Here is a 21,211-nt window from a genome sequence, read left to right as displayed (position 1 = left end):
CTGAGTTTCAAGATACCTGATGAAGCCCTCAGAAAACTTGGTTATTGAATGGCGCATCTACTTCTTAGATGTTATTACCGTTTTGACCACCTGTGAAATACTTTTACCTGATAATGACTAGTTTAAATTCTGCACCTTAAACAATGGACTCTGGGCTCACCATGCCCCCCATGCCCCCCAGCTGTCTCCCTCACCCTCAAATCTCCTAGCTCCTCTCAGGGCCTCCTGTTCCCCCAGCCCTTCCTGTTCCCTCCTCCTTCCCAGCATATCTCAGCACCCCCGCCTCCATTAACCCCAGGCCCTGCCCGTATGAGAAATATCTGTTTAAAAAACAGCTTTATTGAGTTGTTTTTAAAATTGATATACAAACCTGCACTTATTTAATGTACACAGTTTGAGGAGTTTGATACGTTCATACCCACTGAGACCATCACCACAATCAAGACAAAATGTACCTATTGCCTCCACAAATGTCTTTGTGTCTCCCCATTTTTTACTGTGTTAAGAGCACTAACCATGTGATCTATTCACTTAACACATTTTTAAGTGCACAAAGGAGATATAACCTTAAACCAGGGGGCTTACGTCTTGGCTTGGGTCCCGTGTGCCAAAGGCTACTGTGAAACTTTACCATGAGAAGCGGGCACAGTTGGCTTTCAGAAGAAGAGCTTCAGCAAGCTTTCAGAGCATTGGGGTGCTTCACATTCCAGAGGAAATTTCACAAAAGGACTCATTAGACCATGCACCACTGTGTCATTTTAACAGGCCTTTGTAAAATAACTTTCGCCCTGAGTTTTGAAGCAGCAAATGACTTTCAATCACATTGGAGAATTATGAAACAATCAAAATTGGTGCCTGAGCCATTTAAGCATCCATTGGCACAAGTGGTATTTACTAAGCGTCTCTGGGCTGCCAGGCAGTGGGAAGTGCAGGGGACAAGGTGTTGTTCCTGTGCTGTCGAGGGACTCACAGTTTCCTACGGAGAGACCCAGGTAGACAAGGAAGCAAGGCTTTAACTGGAGTGTCAACAAAATGCTATGAGGGCCCAGAGGACGGGTGAGCGCTGGAGTTTGACATGGCATAAAGAAAGAGGACCGTGCATAATAAATTAAACAATCTTGATGCTCCCATTGCAAAGGGTTACTTTCATGTAACTTTCATTCCAGCTGTGCATCTTTGGCAAGTTCGTTAAATCTCCTTTTGGCCCCAACTCTCCCATCTTTGAGGGGTCAAGTCTCACATGGCTATGGTGAAAATCAAATGAGGTGAAGGATGTTGAAAGAACTTAGTAAAAGATCTAGTCTACACAAATTGAAGCTTCCATGGCCGTCATTAACACTGACCATCTTTGATAACTTTGCTGCAGCCTCTCCTGAAATCACTTGCAATGATAGTACTGCCTTCATATCACCCACCGGCCACCAGGTGGACTCAGCTGCCCTGGCTTGGTGGCTGCATATCCAATTTCTCACTGCTTCCTGAGTGTCCTTTCCTCTCTAAGCCGCACCTTCAGAAGGGGAGAGCCTTTCCTGTAGGGGAAGACTGTTCCTCAGTCAGGTGGTCAGATGCAGTCGTCTCACCCTGTAACCTCTCTCCTCCCCTGCGTTTCAGGGCTCACTCATGGAGCTCATGGAGGTGGGCAGATAGCAGGTTGGGTAGAGGTTGGGGGTCGAGAGCTTTCCTCCTTCCCTGGGGCCTTGGCACAACTTCTCCTGTTCACCCCTTTCATAGAAGAGACGTTTCCCCTGAAGTTCTGCCCTTGAGTCTCCTCTTTCTTAACTCATGGTCTCCTGAGCAATCTCATCTACTCTGTGACTCCAGCTCTTGCCCCCTAGGACACTCTAAATGCCACTTCCTAATGTGTCTAGGGGTCCGAGGGAGTGCACGGCACACAGCAGCCTCTCAGCAAATACCCCTGAAATGAATGCACCCTGGGCTTCCCATGCCTCCTCCTTGTCCCTGCGCAAACTGCGCTCCTCTGTGAGCTCCCTCAGATCCTCCCTCCCTTCCTCTCCCTCCTTCACTCCATGTCTCCCATCCTTGCCAAGCCTGATACTGTGGGCCGTCACTCCATCCTCTTTTGTGTTTCTCCCTTCAGTTTCTTTTTCCTCTGGTGACTTCTCAGCACTGATACTCTGCTCATACATTCCTGGGGCCCCTGCTCTCAGGCCGATCGGCACTTCTGGTAGACACAGCCCATCTGGTCTCCATTCCCAATGGGGCCATCTGTGGCTGCTCAGTATCTCCCATACCCTGTTCATCTCTCTCCTCCAAACCACCTCACCTCCTCCTGGCCTCCTTCTTAATATGTTAATAAAATTTCTCTCGTCACTCTTCCCTTCTTCCTTTGGGTACAGAGAGTGCATCTTCTTCTTCACTCAGGTGAATCCCTCTGCCTCTGAATTCCATCCAATAGATCCAGGCTCTGGGGCCTCTGGTCATCCCCTCCTCCCTGTGTCTGTTGCTTCTTCTCTCACCACCTCCTTCCCTTCAGCCTGTCCACTTGCTCTGTGGTTTCAGATATTTGCACACACACTACAGCCAAAGGCACACACCTTTCTGGGACCCTGTTTAGTGTCAGAACACTGCCTTATCTCTTTGTGCTGCTTTCCATTGATTCAATGCACGTAAAGTGTTTAGATGATAGATATTAGTGAGTGACCATCATTGTCATCACTATGGTCATCATCATTGTAATTTTTGTAGGAAACATTCTTAAATATTTGTCCAAGTTCACCACCTCCATTTCCTCCCCTTCCAAAAGCCCCTGAAATCTCAGAAGCCACAGACTGGCTTTGATTCTGCCACACCCTGAAAGTATTCTGACTAAGATCATCACTGGCACCAAATCTAAAGGAGGATTTTGGCTCTTGTCATACTCTACCTCCCCATCAGCTTCAGATCCAGTTGGAGCCTCTCTCTTCTTTCCCGGAAATGCTCTCCAGCTTCCTGAGATTAGGCAGCCCCTACCCTGCAGCTCACCCTGCCCCCAAGCACAGCTGAGGCTCCTCCTCATCTCTCTGACCTTGAAAGTCACAGTAATCCTTGGTCTTCATGGTAATCATCAGGGTTCAGTCCTCTGAGCCCCTCTCTTTTCTGTCCTCACCCACCCCTAGGGGACCTCATGCTGTTTCCTGGCTTTAGGTATCATCTATATCCTGACCACTGGCAAATATACTTGCTGGCCCTGGCCTTCCCCTTGAATTCCAGACTGGTGCACGTGAGCTTCTCCTTGACATCTGCTGCTTTGGGACATTGAGTGGGCGTCTGAAGCTCACCATGTTTGAATTAGAGCTTCTGATGCTTCCACCAAACCTATTCTTCAAATCAGTCTCCAATTTCAGTGAATTCTTCCAATTGCTTAAGATTGGAGTGAACGTTCATTCCTCTCTACTTCTTACACCCCACATGAAACTCCCTAGCAGATCATGTTAGCTTGAGAATCAGGTCACATTCTCCCCCCGTACTAACCCACCCTGCTCCAAGCCCCCATCAGCTTCTTCCAGCTTCCCACAATAGCCTTTTAATGATCCTCCTACAGATCTGGCTCCCCTGCCCTCTCCCCTCTTCACTGCTATAGCCTTCTGTCAACATCAGTAAAATTAATATCAGTTTTGTCAGTTAAGTCAGCCACAGGGATCCTGTTACAATCAGATCATGTCATTCCTCTGAGCAAAATTCCCCACTGGCCACCAACTCACTCCATCCAGGCCAACGTCCTCATGACGTGCGAGGCTGTGAGTGGCCCCGTCATTCTGACTCATTTCTTACTTTTCTTCCCTATTCCTTCTGTTCAAGCCACAATGCCCTGTGCACTATGCCCTGAACACGCGACACACTCCTGCTTTGTGTCCGTGCACATTCTGTTCCTTCTGTTCCCGAAGGCATTTGCATGGCTTCCTCCCTGACTTCCTTTGAGCCTTCACTCCACCTTCTTAGTGCATCCTTCTCTGGCCAGGGACACTACAATTTCACCCCCTTCCCATCACTACATAGCCACTTCTCTTCTTTGCTTTAAATATTCTTTTACTACCACTTAATAACTAACATTCTACATGTTTTATTATTTATCTTGTATATTGTTGGTCTCCCCAATGTCTTACTAGAATAGAAGCTTCATGATGCAGGGGTTTTTTTTTTGACAGCTTTCCCACCCCAGAAATAGAAACAGAGCGCAACCCATAGTTGGCACTCAATAAATAGCTATACAATCAATAAGTGAAGATTCTTTTTAAAACCTTTGTCATGTGCCCATCTTCTGCTCCATAGCTATTGGTGTCCCCTTATCTCACTGATATTTTCTTCAGGGTATTTTATCCATGCCCAGGACTTCACCTGGAATGGCACCATGTGATGGAGAGCAATATTGTTCCACAGCTTTTATTTCTTCCTGAAACCATACCCTTCTCGATACAACTTTGAAGCAGAAGCAGAATATACATTCTCCAGCCAACTGAAGATGGACTCAACTATGTGATTTGCTTTGGGAGTCTTAATAAACATATAGAGGCTGAGTCCAGCCAAGCTTAGCAGCAATGAGCAGAGCCCCCACACCTGACCATCTCACATGCTTCTGAGTTTGGGGAGGTAGTTTGTTATGCAGCAGTAGCTGACTGATACATATTTTAGTAACTCCCGAGTTCATTCTGAGTCTAAGTCTCTATCCTGAGTTCAAGGTACAAGTTCCACTTTTTAACTGCTTCCTGGACATGGCCCCTGAATATCTTGCAGGGATTTAGCAGCTGTCTTTCTCAATTTCCACCCCATTCCCAGCCAGCTCTGAATTAGCCAGGACACTTTAAATTATCAGGCAATTAATTAGCTCATTAAACTGGAAAGCCCAGTAGCAGGAAGGACTTTGGGTCAGCAAATCCAGTGACTCCATGCTGCCATCAGGGATCCAATTTGTTCCTGTCTGGCTGCTTGGCCTTCTGTTGTGTTGGTTGCATTCCAAGGCTGACTGCCTTCTTGGCCTTAGGATGGCTGCCATTGCAGCCTGGGCTTCTTTAAACACACACAATAGCTGAGAGGAGGCCTTCCCACAATTCTCAAGCTCAAATCTAGAGCTTTATGCTGGTTGGATCACCCTTGAAGTGAGCAGTGTGGCCAGGGGAATATCACTTGCTGAATGACTCAGAACTGTGCTATTTGAACCACATCAGGTGGATGGGGTCTGGCTGCTTGACGTGGACCTGTGGTGGGATGGGGACCTGTAGAACTGACATGGAGTCCATTGCCCCAAAGAACTCAGTTACTGAACAGTGGGAGAGGAAGAAAGGATGTTGAGGAGACCCTGGCATCTGCCACATGTCCCTTCTGTATTTCCAATATTTATGTGCTGTCTACCAGTTTTTTGGATTGGTGTTTCCCTAGCTCCGGGTCACTCTCTTGGTCACCAGGCCTAGCACTCTCTAGATACTCTCACATCCTTTTCTTTCTCTCTCTATTCTCACTGCCACTGCCTGTATCAGTCCCCCATATCTCAATTACAATGAATAGCTTATTGCAAAATGCTAATATGATATTATGGGAAAGTCAAGCAATACTGCTAAGTAAAAAGGAAAAGTGTTAATATCACCCACACTACTCACATCACAATTCACATTTTGATGTCTGTCGTTTGAATTATGTTCTTCGAAGATTTTAATCGAACATGTGACTGGGTTCAGAAGAGCAGCCTGGTCCGGACTGTGCATGGAGTTAGGTGACTCCTCACTTTCCAGAGCCCTTTCTGGGTTTTGGGCTGACAAGTCCATGCATGTGCTTGTGGGTATTTGGGGACATTGAAGCCAATGCACAGCCATTTTTTTTTTTTTTTTTTTTTTTTTAGTTTAAAGGAGGTCCAGGAGCTCCATAGGAAAGGCTGAAGCTTGACCCCAGAGATGTAGAGATGTGTCTGACCTGGAAGAGTTGGGGGGAAGGGGAAGGAAGCCAAACTGCAGAGGGACAGAGTGATTCCTGAGAGAAAAATCACACGAGTGAGGAGGCTGGTGGGGGGAGGTGTGAGGAAGCAGGGACATTTCAGGTAGAGTGTGGGGGTCCACTGGAACCTTCTCTGACCCGGGTTTTCATTTTCCTTGAGGAAACAACTTCATGTCCTGAAAATGCAAAACTGAAAGAGTTATTTTGGTACAGTCCCCAACTCCCAACCTCTTCTCCCAGAGGAGATCCAGTGGAGGAAAGAAATCAAACAAAAACATGTAACTATAAAAGCATTATCTTACCGGATAGAGAGAAAGATGAGAACCCAAGGTCACCAGCAGCCACTGAGATGCCACTACTTGATGGTGGCAGCAGAGGGTGGCAGAGGTACTAGTATTACCATGAGCACTAGCGGGCAGATAGGGAGAAGGTCGGAAGTGCCACAGATGGGCAGCCGTCAAAGGTGGCTTCTCCAGCTCTAGGGTGGACAGCTCTCTTCACCTGTGTCACCTCAAGTGGGAAGATAGTCCAGAGGGTCCAGCGATAAACAGCTAACATGAGCATTTCTTACTTCCCTTCCTTCCTTCCTTCCTTCCTTCCTTCCTTCCTTCCTTCCTTCCTTCCTTCCTTCCTTCCTTCCTTCCTTCCTTCCTTCCTTCCTCTCTTTCTCTCTGTGCCTCTCTCTCTGTCTCTCTTTCTTTCTAGACAAAACCTCACTCTGTTGCCCAGGCTCTAGTGCAGTGGCATGACCTCGGCTTACTGCAACCTCTGCCTCCCAAGTTCAAGTGATTCTCCTCCCTCAGCCTCCGGAGTAGCTGGGATTACAGGCACGCGCCACCACACCTGGCTAATTTTTATACTTTTAGTAAAGATGGGTTTCACCATGTTGGTCAGGCTGGTCTTGAACTCCTGACCTCAGGTGATCCGTCCACCTCGGCCTCCCAAAGTGCTGGGATTACAGGCATGAGCCACCATGTCTGGCCCTAACATGAGCATTTTTAACAAACAAAACAAAGCTAGTCAACCCCCCAAATTCATACTCAATATACTGTCATACAAACTGAATCTTTTCAATGTAAAAGTGTTGAGAATATTTTATAGTCAATTTAAAATTTGAACAGACAAGTTAGTGACCACGTGGTTCATATAATTTCAAACTTTTCGGTCCTTTACCATTGTAAAGAGCCGTGACCCTTTACGCCAGCTCCACGCTGGTGATATATAGCACTCAATGAAACCAACACCTTATTGAACCATCAAATATGTCAAAAGGAAATTTAGAACAAGTGGCAGGAAAAGCTTCATAGCAGGAAAATCTTATGGGAACATAAAATTATTTCCCAAGGAAGTTGTTAAAAATCCATTATGCGAGCCATTTATAAACGTGTTATTTATCAACATCTTGCGCAAAAAAAAAAAAAAAAAAAGTGAGACAGCACATTACTAGCAAAATTCCTATACTGGCAAGCTGGACCACATGCCTTAATAGCACCTTTTTTCAAGTCCACTGATGATTTAATTTATAGCATTTCTTTTTTTCACGCGATAGAGAATGTTATTTTCCTGCAATATGATATGTAATACCAAAATGAAACAGTTGCTTTCTGAGAATGAATATGGAAAGATATTTTTTGTTGTCCCTCATAGCTCTCAATTTGTAAATCAGTGCAAAATACATGTGAAAAACCTGTGTAACTTCAAATAAATGTAATTTTTAATAGTTAGATTAGTTATGTGAATATGTCGTTAGATGACACAAAGTTGATTTATTACTGATTAACACGATGTATTAATATTAACGTGGTTATTAGTACATATTAATTTAAAAAGACCCAAGGGAAGGTTGGTTGGGAAGGAAGGCATCATAGGGAAAGCCTCTGGTTGGGCAGGACAATGGAGAAGGATGAGGTAGAAGAAATGATGAGCAGAGGGCGAGTACAGTCTAGGATTGGGAGGGAGTGGGTTTAGGGCATTTCATATAAGAAAGATTTGCATTCAAGGCTGAATCAAGATGGTACCACTGAAGACCACTGGCAGAGATCTTTTAAAAATCTAAAATATGGCTGGATGCAGTGGCTCATGCCTGTAATCCTAGCACTTTGAGAGGCCAAGGTGGGTGGATCATGAGGTCAGGAGCTCAAGACCAGCCTGGCCAAAATAGTGAAATCTTGTCTCTACTAAAAAATACAAAAATTAGCCAGGCATGGTGGTGGGCACCTGTAATTCCAGCTACTCGGGAGGCTGAGGCAGAGAATTACTTGAACCCGGGAGGTGGAGGTTGCAGTGAGCCGAGATCACACCACTGCTCTCCAGCCTGGGCAAAAGAGTGAGACTGCATCTAAAAAAAAAAAAAAAAAAAAAAAAAAAAAAAATTCTACAATATGATTTTTAACATGAGATCCCACCATAAAGAAGAAATTAATAGGAAAAAATTCATTCATATGAGCCACCCTGATCTGTGCTTGAGGGATATCTCTATATGTGCCTAAGGCCTAAATGATGCAATGCACTTTTAGACATCAAAGTCTAAGGAAAAAAATGGTGTGTGGAGCCCACAAGATATCAACTACCAAGTTTCTAATTTACAGAGCAGCCTGAAGGGATCAGAGAACATTCTGTAACCATGTCTGAAGTGACCACTGTAAAGTTCTTCAAGCTATGGAAAATATTGAAGTCAAATATTTACAGTACTGAAGGGCCCACATGCAATGGAAAATAACCCCCAAATTAAGAACATCTGGGGGAAAAGTCTAACGAGAGCCAAGTAATGAAAGCAGCAATAAAGATGCAGAATGCATTTGTGGAAGGCTCATGAAGAAGGGAACCTTTTTTTCTTTTTCTTTTTTGTTCTCTTTTTTAGGTAATGAGGCTACCTGCCTGTGGTGAGCTTAAGGGAAGTGATTTGATTCTGTCTGACTGAGTTTACAAGCTGCCAAATGAAAAAAACTGCTACTTCCCATTTCATGAAATGAAATAATTACTGATGTATAGAACTTGTAGACGATCTTAGATGTTAAAACAATGGAGAAATAAAACATATGCGTATATAATTATCTAGGATCAATCAATTGAGGAATGTTTTATCTGGGTTATAGAAAAACAAGAAATGGAGAGCATTTAAAGAGAGGAAGAAAAATATTGACTTTGTTGTCGTCAAGTCCTGGATCCATGTGTTACTTATCATTATTTTAGGTCAGCTGCCTAAACCTCTCCCAGCCTCAGTTTGCACATCTTTAAAATGGGACTCTGATAAAGATTCATTGACAGAATTGCCAGGTGTGGTGGCTCACGCCTGTAATCCCAGCACTTTGGGAGGTCGAGGCGGGTAGATCACTTGAGGCCAGGAGTTTGAGACCAGCCTGGTCAGCATGATGAAATCTCATCTTTACTAATATACAAAAATTAGCCAGGCTTGGTGGAACATGTCTGTAATCCCAGCTACTCTGGAGGCTGAGGCACAAGAATCGCTTGAACTTGGGAGGTGGAGGTTTCAGTGAGCAGAGATTGCACCACCGCCCCCCTTCAGCCTCGGCGACAGAGCAAGACTGTGTTAAAAAAAAAAAAAAAAAAAAAAAAAAAGATTCATTGACAGAATGCAGATGAGGCACAGAGCCTTACACCTGGCCTATAGAAAGTGCAGACCACCTGGTGTTTGCCATTACTATGATTTTGTCGTTGTATTGTTGTTATTGTTGTAAGTGTTTTTATTACATTTTTACTTAGGGAAGCAAGGTGTCAGAAGGAGGTTACGATTCTATCAAACAATAGCGTCCTAATGAAAAGTACTTATACATTTTTAAGGGTTGAAACTCTCTTGGAAGTATTTTGGATGATAAGCCACATAAAATAATGAGGTGAAGTGTTTTTTTTCCTTTGATGAGAACAGTTGCATGAATGCACAGGAGTGCCCCTGGAGCGTGTTCAGATGGTCTCATGTTGAATGTACTGGGGAGGAAAAATTAATAAAACCCAATATGAATGAACAAGGCCTCACTCCCCAAGTTTCCTCTAATCTGATATTTCTAATAGGACATCATACAAGGGTAGACTCTCACAGCTGCTGTCTAGCTTAATACAAATGGTTTTGAAGTCTTGGATGCTCTTGGATGTGTGTTATTTATGCTGTGCATTGTATACTTATTTAGCATTTCCACCTTGAAAACCTCCTGTTACTTAGGCATCAAGAAAACTTTGAAATTAAGAATGTTATAAACTTCAAAAGATTGCTATTGGTTGAACTTGCAAGAGTATAATAGGGAATCAGAAGAGGACAAAAGAATCCAGTGGTATTCAAATCATGTTAGAGACCATATGATGTCTGCTTGCTGTTTAGGGACTGAATAGCAAATTGCAAAGAACTCCTAATCATAGGTGTGGTCTAAGTGCCTATTAGAATACCTTGAGCAGTTAACAGTAGCAGCAAAAGTCTACAAAAAAAAGTCAGAAACATCCAAATTTGTTGTTGGTCAAACAGATTGACTTAGTTACTGGCATTATCAATAACACCAGTGGCTAAAAAACCATGATACATAATGATACGATAGAATACATATAATAATCCTTTCAGAACTGCAAGGGATGGAAGGAGATACCATGTCTGTTCAATGCCTGATGCAAAGCTAATGATTAATCAAGTTCTTTTTGTTTTTCCTCTTCTTCCCTTCCCGGAAAACCAAATAAGGGTCCCAATGACATTTTGCCTTGGATGTTCCCACTGTTGGAATTGCTGTCAATGATACATGTGTAGTGCATGAGGACTCAGTTTTCTTCCTGACCTGTAGGAGGGATGGAGGAAGATGGCTCTGGGTGCGGGCAGACACGCTGATGGTCAAACCCTGAGGAGGAGGAACATCCTATGCCTGGGACTGCGTCAAAGCCCCTGAGTTACCAGTGATTGTGCATTCCTCTGGAATCCCTCTTTTTCTGAACCCCGGGTCCTAGAATGGCTGCTCATAATCTAGAACAGGGTGGGGCAATAAGTAACACATTTGCACCTCATAGGCCTGAGATGTAAGTTCAGGGCCCTGTGTTGAGAAGAATTGTATAGCTCAGTTGGAAAGCAAGCCATGATCAATTAGTGATGCCATTTAGAACTGGGTTTTCAACCACTAAACACGTAACATTGACAGCAATTCCGACAGTGGGAACATCCATGGCAAAATGTCACTGGGACCCTTATTTGGTTTTCTGGGAAAGGAGGAAGAGGAAAAAAAAAAAGAACTTGAATTAGTCACCTGCTTTGCATCAGACATTGAACAGGCACTTTCAGACATGGCATCTCCTTCCCTGCCTTGCAGTAATCAATTATCATGGAGAAATCAATTAGTGATGTCTGCCACTGGCTAGGGCTAAAGGAAGGCAGCACATGCCAACTTGTGAGAATTCCTATCCATAGTGCAAGACTTGGCTCAAATACCATCTTACAACCATATCCCAATATTTAGCATTAAAGCAATGTATGAACTAAAGGGTAATGAGATCATCCCTATCATTGTTTCTATATTTTAGGCAGTTAATTTATTATACTACCTTATATTATAATTTTTTCTTATTCTTACCACCAGATTATAAGCTCCTTGAAGGCAGGCCCTTCTTCTAAATCATCCTTAAGTAACCATGACTCCCCCTCCTTCTCTCTCACTTCTAACTCTAATGCATGCATTCAGGCTTTCTTCTGGTGACACATTCAAAAAATGTTTGCTGAGCCCCTATTAGGGACTAGAAGTGACAACAAGAGGACAACGCTCAGCTCTGTGGAGCTTGCGGCTCGGCATAAGGCAGGTGCCCAGAAGCTCTGCTGCTAAATCTGCCTGCTGGACTCATTGCATCCTACCCTTAAGGCCTGGTCGGTGGTGACCTGGGCTGTGGCCGAAGCTGAGTGAGCATTTGGGACCAGCACTGGGTGTAGAGCAGTCTTCCGTGGCAGGCCCTTAGTGAGAGGAACTCAGAAGAGATGCTAGCAGAAGGTGGGAGGTGATTGAAATGCTGGAGACCCAGGGGGTCCCAGGGACTAATTTGCTAGCAGAGGTGGTTGCATTTTCTCAAATCTCTACAAGTTTCTGGAGTAAGCTTGGAAAGCCAGGCAGCTTCTGATGAGTAAGCAGAGGCTGCCACCGTTCAACGTGGGGACTGTAACTGCCCACAGGTCAGTGCAGAGGGAACGCCCATCTGTCCTGGTGTGCAATGATCGAAGGCTTCTTTCCTGGAATTCTCCCCTGCATTCCTGCTTTCTGGTGAGAATTAGTTAGACATTTCACCTTAACTTCCCTTATCAGAAAAATTGAAAGGATAAGACTCAATTATTTTGTATCTATTGAGCTAATGTTTGCATTTCTAACTTCCTAAATCATCTTACCTAGGCTGCTTGAAAGAAGTGTGTCCTAGACTTAGAATAATGTTTAATTTTTAGAAGATGCCATTCTCTTTCCATGGAAGGTTAGTAATTCCAAAGAAGTCAATATAACATTATCCAGTCCTTCTGTTAACATTTCGATTGCTTTCCTTGTCAGTCTTCTTGTCTCAGTGGCGAAGGGTATAAACGTTTCAACAGCTGTGGAAGAAATGTTTATTACCCTCCAGTTAGGCAAAGCCATCCGTCTTCCCCAAAACAAAGCTTGGGGTTAAAGACTTGCCTCCTCTTTGCAATTTACTTTGTGCCTTTATTTCTGAGAATGACTTCAATTCAGGCAGTTGGTAAATCAAGGATCTGACTACCACAAAACCCCCTCCTTCTTGTCCCCTGTGAGCAGAAAGGATGGTGTTCCAGTTTGTGGTGGCTGTTTTGGGTGTGAGTTGTTTGATTTTTCTGTAGAGGTTTCTCAAAGAAGCTGACTTGATTTTTCCAGGTGCCCCAGTCTGTTACATCACTCCTAAGCATCAAGAACAGCACAAAACCTCTGTGCTGCTAGCAATAGCAAGTTAGGGTAGAAATCCCTCTGGTAGAAAATCCAATAGGTTCAAGTTCCTTGAGGTTCTCCCCTTTTGCCTCAATCTTCTTTACCTGTTTGTTCCTTCCAGTATGGGAAAATCCCCGGAGACACTGCAATGCCAGTGGCACCAGGAGACCCCATGTGAGGGCCATTCTCATTAAGAGCAGTCAGACCCCCATGGCAATGCCACTTTCATCCTGCATGCCATGCTCAGAATCCTTCCAGGCTCCCCAGTGTCAGTGGGACAAAGTGGAAACGTTAGAGTCCTCCCTGGGAAGGCACGGGTGCCTCCAGCCTAGTGTTCTCTCTCTCACCCTCCAGCCCCTCTGGTAGACACATCCTGTTCCTGACGACCTTGGGCATCTGGGCTTTCCATGTTCTGTGCTGGCATTGGCTTCCAGTGGCCTCCCCGGCCCTGCCCTGTGAACATGTCTGACTATGACCCACACGGCAGAGACCAGCCTCTGTCACACACTGAATGGCCCAACCACCTCTGCACACACTGTTTCTCCACCTCCCTGTGTTAATTATTATGTACTCCATAAAGGGATCTTGGAGATCATGTAGTCTGACACCCCATTTAGTAGGCAAGAATATTGAGGCCTAAGAGGCAAAAGGAGAGTTAGTTCACGTAGAACCCAAGGGTCCTGGTGGACGCTTGAGCAGCACATACACTAAAATTGGAACAATGCAGAGAAGATGAGCACGGCCCCTGCACAGGATATCATACAAATTCATGAGGCATTCCATCTTTTTATGTTTATTCCAACACTGTTCATGATAGCAAAGTCGGGAAATCAGCCTAAGTATCCATTAATAGATGAGTGGATAAAGAATACGTGGGGCCGGGTGTAGCAGCTCACGCCTGTAATCCCAGCACTTTGGGAGGCCGAGGCGGGTGGATCACCTGAGGTCAGGAATTTGAGATCAGCCTGGCCAACACGGCGAAACCCCCTCTAAAGAAAATTAGCCGGGCGTGGTGGTGGGCGCCTGTAGTCCCAGCTACTCCAGAAGCTGAGGCATGAGAATGGCGTGAACCGGAGGTGGAGGTTTCAGTGAACTGAGATTGCACCATTGCACTCCAGCCTGGGTGACACAGCGACGCTCTGTCTCAAAAAAAAAAAGAATATGTGCTGTATATACTCAGTCATAAAAGAGAATGGAATCATGTGTTTTGCAGCAATGTGGATGGAACTGGAGACCATTCTCCTAAGTGAAATAACTGAGAAACAGAAAGTCAAATATCGTATGTTCTCACTTAGAAGTGGGAGCTAAACAGTGGGTCCACATGGACATACAGGGGAATCCTTGGAGACTTCAGAAGGTGGGGAGGTTGGGAAGTCGGTAAGAGCTGAAAGATTACCTATTGGGTCCAGTGTTCATTATTTGGGCAGTCGGTACACTAAAAGCCTAGACGTCACCACTATGCAACATAGACATGTAACAGAACTACATTCCTACTCCCTAGATCTATAAGAATAACAAAAATACAGGGGGAAAAAAGAGCCCCAGGGTCATTTCTACTACACTGCATTGTCTTTTATTTTGTTGTCTTATCAGCTTTTTTTTTTTTTTTTTTTTTTTTTAGTGCAGTGGTGCGATCTCAGCTCACTGCAACCTCTGCCTCCCAGGCTCAAGTGATTCTCCTGCCTCAGCCTCCTGAGTACCTGGGATGACAGGTGCATGCCACTACCCTCCCGCTATTTTTATAATTTTAGTGGAGATGGAGTTTCACCATGTTGACCAGGCTGATCTTGAGCTCCTGACTTCAAATGATCTATCCACCTCAGCCTCCCAAAGTGCTGGCATGACCTGCATGAGCCGTAGCACCCGGCCCTCTTATCAGCTTTTGTTGCCCGTCTATGAATCTGTCTGATTTCTCCAACCAGATTCTCAGCCCTTTGAGAATAACTATGTCTTGTTTCCTTTGTGCTACTGCTTATTTCCTTTGTAACAGTCAGCAGAGCCTGTAAAGAAGGATCCTCTGACTGAATTGATGGATAAAAGCTGTGTGCTTTATAAAACAGCAAATCACCAGGACACCCATCTTGGAGACTGTTGTGACACTCAGAACAGGGTCTGTTGAGCTGCTGGTCCCGGAAAGCAATCGTGCCTTGTCATAGAGCAGACCTGCTGGACAGAGATGAAGTGGTCACTGGGTCCAGTGTTGTCATTGTTCGGTGCAGATGCCGAAGCCCAGCATGCTGAGGTCACACAGGTATCTGGTACCAAAACCGGAATTGGAACAACGTCCTGCCCTGTGTTTATCACTTCAATGCCCCCGAGTTTTCCTGGACAAAGGTTTGCATGAATAGGAGCTGAGGGAAGTAAGCAGGAAGGAAGAGAAGCTGCTGCACTGAACAGAAGTCAGGATGCTGGGGCTCTGCGTGTGTTCCTGCAGCAGGGCCCGGTAACCGAGGCCAAGGAGGCTCCCAAGCTTCTCCGGTGTCTTTCCCAAGCTTCTGCTCTTCTTTCTCTTTTCAGCTAACCTCCAGGCTCTCTATCTTTTTGTCCTTAGGCTCTAGTCTCTGATTAAGATGTACTCGCTTCCCGCTTAGCAGAACTCATCACATCGGGCCTCACCTGTCCCCAGAACTCCCTTTGTAATTACAGAAAACAGCCCGCTGATCTTGGAAAGGGCTGTCAGGTGAGGTACCCTTCTCAGACTCATGATTCTTTTGGTCCTGCTTTTCCAAATCTGCTCCCACTTCTGTCTCTGCCTTCTGTCTCTGTCCAACAACCACTGTCAACCGTTCTTTAAATCAAAAATCATCGCTCAGGAAGCAAATTGGTTTGCGGGAAGAATGACAGTCTGTCGCCGTGCAGAGGGCGGTGTTCGTGACGGTGCTTGAAGGAATTCACGGGTCAGGCCCAACAATGCCCAGCGCGTTGATCAGACAGCTTGAGCTTGGGTTGTCTTCCGCCTTCTTGCTGGTTTGACACCGTGGATAAAACCTGGTCATTTTTTCAGAAGGATTCTGAAGAGGTTTTGTAAATGGAAGAAATGGCTTGCTCTTGTTAGGAAAGCAAAGCCAATCTTTGAGATATTCAGGGAATGTGAGGTCTAGTGGACTCTTTTACTGCCAAGTTTCTTATCATGAGAAACTCTCAGCTCCTTAGTGGAAAGAAACTAAATATATGTGAGGCATTAGCAGCTGACTCAGACGACTGCACCAGCATAAACCATGTTGTGACTACTTTGCAAACTTAGTGCAGGGAAGGTCCTTAGACGCGATTCTGGAATTGCCAACCCTATGAGCTTCCACAGATGCCGTGGGCCACTTTTAGAGCCCACGGATTCAGCATGTGGCTGTTGGGAACAGGCTTTGCTGTGGAAATCAGTGATGGCTTATGATGCCTCTAACTGCCATAAATGTTTTCATAGGATTATTATTTATGATCTCAAATAATATTTCCATCTGATTAGCAGTGAAACAAACCAGGATGTGAGGAAATGGGAACTTAATTAAAGGTTGCTGCCTGGTCAGGGTGGCGTTCCAGACCACGGATCCTGCTATGTAGGAGGGACGCCCAGATTTGCCCTGAGCGGGCCTCCCTTCCTCTTCTCGTGCAGCCTCTAACTCGGGGTGTCTCTTGCAATGCCACTTAGAATCGTTTCGCCGAAGATGTAGGTGATTAATCAAGGCCCCGGGTGTCACAATGGCCCATTGTCCCTGAAGGCATTCCTTTGGCCGGCTTCTGACCTTTTCTCTTGGGGCAAGTGTGCATTTTCCCAAACTCTTAATGGACAAGAACTCACAGACAATGGCCCTGCATGTAACTTTCATTTGCAGGATGGAACAGAGACAGTTCGGGTTTGCTGGAAGTAGGGAAAAGGGCATGCATTAACTCAATCTTTGTATTCTCGTCAAAAAACAGACACATATTTTGAAGAGGACGGCTTTCCATTCGGTTTTTTATTTTTAAAAGAATCCATTGCACATAAGCCCATCCTGATAATATTAAAGGAAATTAAAATAAAAGACTCACTCGCAGTCCTACCACTCTGACACTCTGGAAATTTAAGTATTTCCGTTTACGGTGTTTCCCTCTAATCTTGTCCATATACAAAGTTTTTACTCAGTTGTCATCAAAGCTCCCCTGGCTTTTAAAAGAATTACATTGTGATGGAGATATCTCTTTTAGATAGTTATGTATCATTATTAAAGATTCAAAATATCATTAATTTCTGTCAAGCTCTATTATGTTTATCATCTATCACTGTGTCAGCACACTAATCACTTCCTCAGCTGCCTCAGGACTGAGGCTTAACTATTTACTTTTCATAGAAATCGGACCACTGCAGCCTTTCTCTGCACCAACAAAGACATGCCATTTCGTGAGCTGTTGATCCCTCCAAACAAGTAAAGTCCTTTCATGGTCTCCTACATGGTCGAGATTTTTTTTAGATGATGAAAATGAAAGGTCAGAGAAGTTTGTGGAGACAAAGAGACTTGTCCCTATTTTCCTGCAGTCCCTGGATGAAGAGCGATGGTGGACAGCAGCCAGCCTTTACACAGTGGTGTGGAGAATTCTGCAGGAGGGATGTTTCCTCCAACCCTGTGTCCCCAGGCTTGGCTGACAGCTGCCCAGGCAGCTGAGATGAGGGAATTGGCTCAGGTTATCCTGAAGGTGCAAGCTTGGACCCTGGCTTTCTTTCTTTTTTTTTTTTTTTTGAGACAGAGTCTCGCTCTGTCGCCCAGGCTGGAGTGCAGTGGCCAGATCTCAGCTCACTGCAAGCTCTGCCTCCCGGGTTCACGCCATTCTCCTGCCTCAGCCTCCCGAGTAGCTGGGACTACAGGCGCCCACCACCTCGCCCGGCTAGTTTTTTGTATTTTTTTAGTAGAGATGGGGTTTCACCATGTTATTAGCCAGGATGGTCTCGATCTCCTGACCTCGTGATCCGCCCGTCTCGGCCTCCCAAAGTGCTGGGATTACAGTCTTGAGCCACCGTGCCCGGCCGACCCTGGCTCTTTCTACAGGCACGGTCCTTTCCCTGTAACAAAGCCTGAGAATCTGGGCTTCCGAATCAGATACTCTGGGTTCAAGTTCGGACTTTCCCATTTACTTAATATGTGGTACCAGGTAAGTGATGTGACCTTCCTCATTCTTGTTCCTTCATATTTGACATAGAAATTATATCACTCATTCATTCCATAGATATTGATTGAGCACAGTTCTGGATACTGGGAATATAATGGAGTTTACAGATGAGGAGTGGGGAGGGGATACAGATATTGATCAAATTGTCACCCTGTGAACTGCAAGTGCATTCATTAAGGAACAGAGCACCACACTATGAGAGCCTGTTAAGAGGGAACTTGAACTTGTTAGGCACGTCAGAGGATGAGTTCACCAGCTGAGGACTGGAGGGAACACCATTCCCACTGCCGGGAACAGAAAGTAGAGAGTCTCTATACTAAGAGGAAGCATTGTCACCAAAGGTTCCACAGAAGTAGGGGGGCCAAGAAGCACAGGGGCCAAGGAAGATGTGGCTGAAGGGGTAGGAGCCATGGCCCCTGTTAAGGATTCCCTCCCTGTGATGGTGAATTTTAGGTGTCGACTGCGTTAAGGGATGCCAGCTAGCTGGTTAAGTATCATTTCTGGGTATGCCTGTGAAGGTGTTTCCAGAAGAGGTTGGTGTTTGAATCGGTAACTGAGTAAGGAAGATCCACCTTCACCCAATGTAGGTGGTCACCATCCAATGGGTTGAGGATTCAGATAGAGCAAAACACACACACACACCCACACACACACACACACACACACACACAACTCACAAAGGAAAGAAGAATCCATTCTGTCTCTTTGGGAGCTGGGACAACTTTCTTCTCCTGCTCTCCTGCTCTTGGACATCAGAACTTCAGGCTCTCCAGCCTTCAGACTTCAGGATTTTCACCAGTGGCCCTGGTTCTAAGGCAATTGGCCTCAGACTGAGAGTTACCCTTACCCCAACAGCCACCTGGTTCTCAGGCTTTCAGACTTAGATTGAGCTATACTCCTGGCTTTCCTGGTTCCCAAGCTGGCAGAAGGCCTATTGTGGGACCTCTCAGCCTCCATAATTGTGTGAGCCAGTTCCCCTATTAAATCCCTTCTCATATATCTATTTTTGTATCTATGTATCAATCTATCTATCTACCCATCTAGCTATCTATTTATCCATCTATATCTATCTTTTCTGCCCTGAGTAACACATCCCCTAAGAGCAAAGAGAAGCCATGGAGGGTGTAGCAGTGCCTGCTACAATGAGACATGGGCACTGAAATGTCACTCTCACTGCAGCGTGAAGCTGGTATTCCCGGTGAGTTGGAGCAGATGCAGGAAGACCAATGGGTCTCCAGAGAATTCACCTGGTTTCCTCTCTATTAGAATCTGGCAGCTGGCTTAGTGCTTGGGATAGCGTTAGTGCTGAATAAATATTTGTTTCAGTGAATGAATGATCTAAACTGATGATTGCAGAGGTGGAGAGACTTAGACGGAATTTAGGGGTATTTAGGAGAGAAGGTTGACATTTGTTGATGCCTGGCCTGGGGAGGTCCCCATCCAGGCACCCTCGCTGATTATGGTTGGGACTCCGTGTCCGGGTTCCACTTCACAGGGACCTCAGCCAGGACGACTGGAACCTATTGGCTCTGCCCATGGTTTCCATATAGAAGGTTAAATTTTCTCTCATAGTTCCCTCCTGGCCTTTTATTTCTGCCTCCCCCATTCCCCACTGTTCCCCGGTTGTATCTTAATCAATTTAGAATTAACACTCAGTGATGAAAAAACATAACCCACCCAGAAGTGGCATGCTGTTTAAATTCCATATCCCCCTGCCTGACGTGTTTAAACTTAATATAGTGTAAGTTCGCTCCTAAGACCACAAACTCTTTCATATTGAATTGTCATGTATTTCACAGACAATGTAAACCACGCAGTAGGTATTCATTGCTGAACAATGATGTATTCAGCCTTGCAGGTTCATCCTCAGGCAATATCTTGGACCATTCTGTAAGCATCATTGTCTCCAGAATATGCAGTTTGAGCCTTTGCTCAGTCCTAAAACATTCTCCATTGTTGGCTACACTCCAGAAAACACATTTGCCTCGTATAATAATAATAACAACAACAACAATAACAATAATAACATCAGCAGCAGCTGAAAACTATGTAGTGCTTCCCATATGCCAGGCGCCGTTCTGAGTGCTTATTTCACAGAAATGTACATTCTACACTCATCCTCCTGCAAGGTTATTCAGTTATACGAAAGAATTATCTCAAGAGAGCTTTACAAAACACATCCATACTACATACAAACACTATATATTTGATAAGACATTATCAATAGAAAATGAACCTAAACACTGTCTACTTAACTATATGTTTAAAGTCCTTCTGTTTGGTTTGTAATATTAAAGTGTTTTTTTCTATAAATAGTACATTCCTTCATTTAAAAAAATAAAACATTTAGGGCCAAGCAGGGTGGCTCACGCCTGTAATCCCAGCACTTCAAGAGGCCGAGGCGGGCGGATCACAAGGTCAAGAGATTGAGACCATCCTGGCCAACATGGTGAAACCCCGTCTCTACTAAAAACACAAAAATTAGCCGAGCGTGGAGGCAGGTGCCTGTAATCCCAGCTACTTGCGAGGCTGAGGCAGGAGAATCGCTTGAACCTGGGAGGTGGAGGTTGCAATGAGCCGAGATCGTACCATTGCACTCCAGCCTGTGCAAAAAGAGCGAAACTCCGTCTAAAAAAAAAAAACAATAAATAAATAACACATTTACAGTAAAGGATTCTATAATATATTCTGTTTTGAGGAACCTGAACTCAGGTGGAGATGCACAGGCAATGGACCTAGCCCCGAAGTCTGGTGGCATCTCGGGGCTGTCCCATCTGACTGCCGAAGATGAAGGAATATGTGATAAAGCTGAAGATTGTTAAGGATTTCACAGTGTTTCCACTCTTTACTTTTAACTGTGCAATAAAAATTCATTTCCCTACTGGAACTTGGCTCTGCAGGTTTACGTTTGAAAGGCTAAAGTCACACCAAGCCATATTTCTCCCCAAGTGGAAAATAATAGACTATTTGATGTAGAGTGGATCTATGATGAAGAATGAGAGTGTGAGAAGAAAAGAAACTCTTTTAAGAAATTGAAAGTAAGACTTTGGTTTTTATTTGGAATTCCTAGAGCACTCTTTTGATGTTTAAAAATTGCCTGCCAAAAGCTCAAGGTTTATATGCAGGTAATGGACATCTTCACTCTGGCTTTGACATTTAAGAGAGTCTAGTCCTAAAAGGCAGAATCTTAATAAAAACACACTATGGGTTAAAAAAATAAAATATGGGAATTCACTGTTTTCTTACTTAAAGCAGTT

General features: G+C 44.7%; 1 long non-coding RNA gene and 1 other non-coding gene across 6 annotated transcripts in view; both read left to right on the top strand.

Annotated features, from left to right (window-relative positions):
- Positions 1-21,211, top strand: part of LOC119625268 (uncharacterized) — a 174,031-nt gene that overhangs the window by 56,137 nt on the left and 96,683 nt on the right. The window lies entirely within an intron of this gene.
- On the top strand, positions 13,506-13,607 carry LOC119625423 (U6 spliceosomal RNA). Its single transcript, XR_005241628.1, has one exon. It is a non-coding gene; the product is annotated as a U6 spliceosomal RNA (small nuclear RNA).

The sequence above is a fragment of the Chlorocebus sabaeus genome, chromosome 10, assembly GCF_047675955.1.
Source record: "Chlorocebus sabaeus isolate Y175 chromosome 10, mChlSab1.0.hap1, whole genome shotgun sequence".
Taxonomy (NCBI): domain Eukaryota; kingdom Metazoa; phylum Chordata; class Mammalia; order Primates; family Cercopithecidae; genus Chlorocebus; species Chlorocebus sabaeus.
Note: the sequence above shows the minus strand (reverse complement) of the source record. Positions and strands in the feature narration are given on the sequence as shown.